Here is a 5646-nt window from a genome sequence, read left to right on the forward strand (position 1 = left end):
GTTGTTTTTATTTGCTACTAAATATATCTTTAATTTATTCATTGTCCTATGACTCTGGTAACAAAAAATTGGAGCTTAAAATTTTATATCTTGTGGCCCGGCTGGTGTGGCTCAATGATTGGGCATTGACCTATGAACCAGGAAGTATGGTTTGATTCCCAGTCAGTTCACATGCCCAAGTTGGGGGCTCAATCCCCCATAGGGGGTGTGAGGGAGGCACCTGGTAGTTGATTCTTATCATTGATGTTTCTATCTCTCACTTGCTTTCCCTTCTTCTCTGAGGTCAATAAAAGAATATTTTTAAAAAATGTATACCTTGGTGTGGAAGAATTGCAGCTGTTTCCTATATTCTGCTTCATATCAGAATATACCTGGTTGAAAAACTCCAGGTATTACCACAAACTGAACTGAGTCACACTTGCTTTTAGACTATTGTCCTCAGGGTTGCAAAGCCAGCTACCCTTTGAAGTGCCCTGATTTAAACACTTGCTGTTCTAATGTTCTAGTGCTTCATGTTAAAACAGGCAAGAAGTATTCAGGGAGTGGCTCCTCCCATTGTCTGAACACAATAAAAATGGTGCAGATTAATTTTTTAAAAATCATAGCTGAAGGACAAATGGAAAAGGAAGAAGTGAAGAGAAAAACAAAGGCAAAAGTATAAAAGCTAGTTTCAGGTAGCCCGTGTCAGATTACTCTCCCTCTTGTAATGTCTCTATTGGTGGAAAATATACCCTCCTGAGGAAAGTCCCTCCTTGAGATAGAAAATTCCTCCAGATGCATTTGTCCCTCCAAATATTTCATCTTGTAGTCACAGAAAGGTGTTTGCACAACAGGTTTTGTAAGGCAATCATATGGCTCCGCAGTATAATTTCAAAAGCATTTCTTTACTGAAAATGTCTGCCTTTTTGTTTGTAAGAATCTTTCCCCTTGGAACACAATCTTGGAATTTATAAATCAAAACTGTTTGTTTACCTTCTTATGGTTACCTTCTCTAATTCAGAAGTTTGGATCTTTGTAAAGTAGATTTTCAAAGAGCCAGGTGGCCTCCTGGATTCAGTGGCATGCTCAGGGTGTTGTCTGCCTCACCATTTGAGTGGGGGAGACTGCAATGAACCGAGTTCATTGGCCTGGCCAGATCCCCGACTTGTGAAAAGAGGGAAAAGGAGAGCAGCAGAGAATCCCTCCCAACGTGGGATATGGAAGAGCAGCTTGCCCTATCTCTCTTCCTTTTGGGTACCTGACAGGAGACATTGCTTTGGGATAGGTCAGCAAAGATCATTGCAGAGTGGAAAGTGGAAAGGCTGTCTTGATGTCAAGGAGAGGCGGGGCGCTGAGGCCATCTAGGAAAGAGAGGATTTACCACAGATGTAAGACTGGAGCCCGAAAGCTGTTGGGGGAATGACAGTTCCCTTTGTCTCTCTCATGGTCCATGCCATCTCCCTCCTGTGATCTCTCTGATCTCTGCTTTTCTTCTATGCTGAGTCTGCTCTAGTTTCCTCTGGGTTAACAGGCCAGTTCCTCAAACCAAATGCCAGGGAAAGTTGGTCCAAATGAATTTGCTCATTGACATGGCTCCTTTGAGTAGAGCTTTTTGCCTAAGGCATTTCATGAGCCATTAGCCAGCTGATGGGCAGTGTGCCTCAGGCCAGCTGCCCACCTCCAGTCCACTCAGTGGTCACTGATGCACAGACATCAGCCTAATGCACCTTTCCTAACCCAGGGGACTGTGGACAGGACAGTTTATACTAGAAACAAGTGTTAGAATACATAGTCTCTGGGTCTTGCATTTACACTCAGTCCCAATGTGATCACATGCATTCTTTGCTTATCTGGTCAACACCCAGATTTTCTTACCTATAAATAGGGGTAATAATGAAAATTATTTCAAGGTGAGACTTGAACAGAATCATTTATAGGTGAAAGGACTTTGTAAACTGTTAGATATTATACTAATGACTAGGGGCCAAGTGCACGAATTCGTGGACCTTGAAAGGAACTGTGGGCCTCGAGGCTGTGGTGGGCACAGGGATGGGTCTCTGCCCATCCTCTGCACCCCCATCCAGCCCCTCCTGCCGCAGCCCTTGGTCCCCTGTCTGCCGGAAGCTCCACTCCCACTGCCACTCCCGCGTGCTGATGGTGCTGGCCCCGCTTGCACCTGCTGACAGCCTGGAGTGATTGGGGCTGGCACCAGCAGCGGTTGCAAGCGGGGTTGGCACTGTCAGCAGGTGTGAGCAGTGGCTGCTGCCTCAATCGCCCCTCAGGAGCAGGGGGAGGTGGAGAAGCCCTGAGGGGCAATCAGGGCTGGTGCCAGGCCCTGGCAGGGGGTGTGAGCGGTGGCTTAGGAATATATAAATTATCAGAAAGGGGTAACATCAAGCCATTTTGACCCATTTGGCTTCTCAGAAAGACTAGCCATTCATCTAGATAGAAAGAGAACAAGTAACCGTGGGGAGTTCGTGGTGGGGAGGTGGGGACAGGAATCTTCTGCTGCCCTGAGTTAAGGGATAAGCAGGGGTAACTAGCCAGGAGTCCTAGTCTACAGGATGTTACAAAGCCCTGGGTGCTTGGTGTGTGTGTGTGTGTGTGTGTGTGTGTGTGTGTGTGTGTGTGTGTAAAATGTGTGGCAGAATAGAGGAACCTTCTTTCTATTCAGAGCCTCTCCTCCCCTCTGTTTATGGCCCCATTTTCACTACTAGCCTTTCCAAATTTATTTAAAGACAAAGAGAACAATAAACAGGAAATTTAAGAACCAGTATTGAACCTGGCTGCGGTGGCTCAGTGGTTGAGCATCAATCTATGAACCAGGAGGTCACAGTTCGATTCCTGGTCAGGGCACATGCCTGGGTTGCGGAACCTGGGCTCGAGGCCCAAGTGTGTAGGAGGTAGCCAATCAATGTTTCTCTCTCATCATTGATGTTTCTATTTTTCTTCCTCTCCATCTCCCTTCCTCTCTGAAATCTATATATATATAATTAAAAATCAGTGTTGAAATGAGAGAGATGACAGTGAGTAGGCAGAAGATATTGGGTGTGAGTTCCCCAGAAGGACTGGGCAGTTCAGCCCACAGAACCAAACTGGGGAATGTCAGCTCCCAGCTAAGCCTCCTGCAGCTGCCTGTAAATATCAAGCTCTTTGTGTGAACAGTGGCCCTAATCTTGGGCAGAGTTGCCTCTGGGCTACCCTGGAATTCCCTGACTCACTGCTGAGGTAGCTGAATGAGGGTGGGGCACAGGACCAAGCACAGTGGCTTTGCTGTTAAGCTCCCAGGTCACTCCTTAAAGCATGGAGGAAAGAGAGAGAGAGTGGCTGCAGACATGTCTTTACCGGACCTCCTGTTCCGTATTGGAAACCTGGGTCCTGCTTCCAGGTTAGTTTGGCTCAGATTGCTCACATTTGGTTGGTCACGTGAAAATGTACTGAAGCGTATGGAAAAAAATAATTTATTCACAAAAACAAATTTTTGCAAAACATACCGCAAACTAGAATGTCTTGGTCCACCAAAAACTGTTTACTGAATCCTGCTGGCTGAGCTGGGCTCAGGCAGGCCCATGCAGAGCCAGGTGGGGGAGGAAGGTTAAATAGGGGAGCAGGAGAAGTAGAAGCAAAGTTTTTATATGTTCTTTTGAGAAGAATACAGGAAGGGCAAGCAATGGAGATAGAGGAGTGAGGAAAGAGATGACTCATTCTCCCCCGTATTTGGCGAATTCCCTCACTGGCATTGGCAGGTAGGGCTGCTGAGTCTAGGTCCTGGGGTCCTGGCTTTCCTCTTGCAGGGCTTTTCGTTCTCTGTAATTAGGACATTGGAGAAGCTGTCATGATAATTATAGAGTCTAGACTTGGGGAACTACGGGAAGCAGGATGAGAATATTTAATTGCAGAGTTGAGAAGACACATGACGGCGATGGGTTTGTTGGAAAGTCTCTTCTGAGAACAATGCTACACTGAGCTGTGTTTCTCCGGATTGCTCCGATGTTGCCTATTATGTAAGGGGAATCTTGGGTGTTTTGTTTGAATATTTTGGGTTGTCAAAATATTCTTCTCCTGAAGATTCTGAGGATCTGCAGAGAAAGCTGTGGTGCAGGGCTCTGATCTTTCGCTTTGCCCTTAGAGCATGTCATCATAAAGGGTGCCGGGGCAGATGGTCTCAGAGCTCAGAGTTTGTTGCCCAGACAAAAAGATACTGACTCATGTTTTCAGAGAGATAGGGAAAGTGATTAGGATGGAAACCTCCTACCTTGCCAAGTTTGGTCATTATATTTTCCCTTTCATACATACAATGGCATGCTTTCTTTAGCTGGCTGGTAGAAGATCTGAGTAGAATGTTTTTCTTCCTAACACACAGTAAATCTATATTTATTGGTATCCAGTTTAACTAGAAATCCCCATTAATCAGTTTTTCCCCATGTGGAGAGGACAAAATAATTGGCATTCATAATGATGCTTTTGGAAGGTTCCAGGCCATCCCTAATTGCTTTTTAATTTTTCCAATGAAAGTATCACTATAGTTTCTGTGGATCATACATATAAAACTAGTTTATTGTAACGGCTGAACATTGAAAACTGTGAAAGTAAAAAATTCCTTTGTAGATGTTTCACCCCATAGTTAATCCCCAGTTAAACACTCAATAGACTAGTGTAAATGAATATAAATATACACATGTTTACAGACTATATTTATGCAAATAAGATGCTACTATGTATACTGTTGAGTAACCTACTTTTCACTTTACATGTCATAAACAGTTGTATAAAACATGTAGAACTACAACTTTTTGTTTTATTCTACTTTATTTTTAAAATAGATTTTTAGAGAGAGAGAAAGGGAGAGGGAGAGAGAAAGAGAAACATCGATGTGACAATGAAACTTCCATGGGCTGCCTTCCGTAGGCTCCCTTCTGGGGATTGAGCCCAAATCCTGGGCATGTGCCCTGACCGGGAATCAAACCAGCAACCTTTCAGTGCATGGGATGACACCCAACCAATTGAGCAACACTGGCCAGGGGCTACCTCAACAGTTTTAATGGCTGCTCAGTGTTCTACAGCACAGATTCATCATAATTGATTTTATTAAATATCTATTAATGAATATTTGAGCTGCTTTTATTCTTTGCTATCTACACTAATAAAAGAGAAACATGGTAATTAGCGTACGACCGCTACCCTTCCCATTGGCTAATCAGTGAGTATATGCAAATTAACTGTCAGCCAAGATGGCGGTAACCGCCAACAAAGATGGCGGTTAATTTGCATACTCGCAATGATGGGAGGCGAAAGGGGAAGGACTGAAGAATGGTGATCAGCAACATAGGCGGCAGGCAAGAGCTGGGGGGTGGGCAAAGGCCGCCTTTCCCCACCCCCCAGCCGGTGATCGCCATGGCAATAGGAGGGCGGGAGGGCCCAGGAGCAGGTCAGGAGGCAACCCGGTCCCCGCCATGGTGTTCGGAGGGCGTGAGGGCCGCGGTGCAGGCCAGGAGGCAACCGAGGACCCCCACCGTGGCCAGGTGGCAACCCTGGACTCCCAGAACCTCTTAAAGGTTCTCTTAAAGCAGTTGGCAGGGACCTCGGAGAGCCCCAGGGGCCCTGGTGCCAGCAAAACTGAGACCTGGGGCGGCTCTCCCAGCAAGGTCCAGGGAACAGCCACTGCAG

Source organism: Myotis lucifugus, unplaced genomic scaffold (assembly GCF_000147115.1).
Source record: "Myotis lucifugus unplaced genomic scaffold, Myoluc2.0 scaffold_110, whole genome shotgun sequence".
NCBI classification, from domain to species: Eukaryota; Metazoa; Chordata; class Mammalia; order Chiroptera; family Vespertilionidae; genus Myotis; species Myotis lucifugus.